The sequence below is a fragment of the Gregarina niphandrodes genome (assembly GCF_000223845.1).
Source record: "Gregarina niphandrodes unplaced genomic scaffold scaffold00003, whole genome shotgun sequence".
In the NCBI taxonomy this organism is placed as follows: domain Eukaryota; phylum Apicomplexa; class Conoidasida; order Eugregarinorida; family Gregarinidae; genus Gregarina; species Gregarina niphandrodes.
Window position 1 is genome coordinate 224602 of NW_011646045.1, and position 1270 is coordinate 225871.

A 1270-nucleotide genomic window follows, 5' to 3' on the forward strand; every position below is an offset into this window, starting at 1 on the left:
TCGATCCCCAGGCTGCTATACCCGCTGTCAAAAACCCGAGCCCGACAATCCTTTGCCTCGTGACCCCTCTTGTGGCAGTTACTACACTCCAAGTTCTTCGTCAGGCACACATTAGCCCTGTGGCCGTTCTTGTGACACTGTAGCATTCAACCAACTCATCACCTTGCCGCTCCAAACTCTGATCCCATCCGCTTTTCCGTCGCGCCCCCGAGGCCACTCTGTCACTAACAGCTACCGCAGGGCACGCTGTTTCGCTGTTCTTCATACGTAGTCTCTGGCTTGTCTTGCTCTTCGCCATCATCCATTGCAATAGGTCCTCTAGGACCGCAAAGTCATCAGCAGTCCCGTTCTCATTGAGCGGGATTTTTGCTCTGCACCAACGACAAAACATACTCATCCTTCCAGCTCTTCATACAAGGTATACGGGTCACTCGGCCATTGTAAACTACCAACTCCTCACTCACTGCCCAGACCTCTCGTCGCCGATCAAAACTCTTGTCTGTCACAACCAGCCTGTCAATGAACCCGTGTAGGTTACCTCGTTCGACCTTCCGGATGTGTTCAAGCCACATAGGGGAGGCAATTCCACTCAACACTGCTACCAGCAGGCTTACGCTCGGTCGATCAGTGTCTATGCTCAGAGCAACGTCGTCAACGACCTTGTCTAGTTCTCTCTCCGACCTCGGATCAAACGTTAGACCCTCTACCCTAGACATTCAGCCCGACGGGTTCGCTCACATCTATGCGACCTGCTTGTCTGGCATCTCCTTCGGTTTGTGGAACCTAAACCGTGCCTCTCCGCAACGATACTCAGCTTCACCGTCGTCGTCCTTATACCTTCACCCCCTCATTCTACCCCAAAAAAATTCTGGCGCACGTGGACATGACGCGCACACCACAAGAGACGTCGCCTTACGTTGTGGGCTGAAAGGTCTTTTGCGGAGAACTAACATTGAACTAACTACGATGGCGCACAGCACAGGCAGCGGGACTCGTGAGGGGGGTTCAGTGGGCGGGACCGTCTCGTTGGGTTCGACCACCCAGATAACTCAGGTCGGAACCCTTTGCTAAACTGGCTCGGTTTGCACTCCCTGTCGTATTTACGGACATCCATTGGGTCTATTGCTGAAGGATAGAAGGTCCCCGGGGCGTTCTTTGTCCTAGAATTTTGGTGGGTACCGAATTGTGTCACGACAAGAGGAAGTACTGCGTTATACTAGGAGGCTGCGTTATACTAGGAGGTTGGTTGGTGTACACATACTGCGGTTGG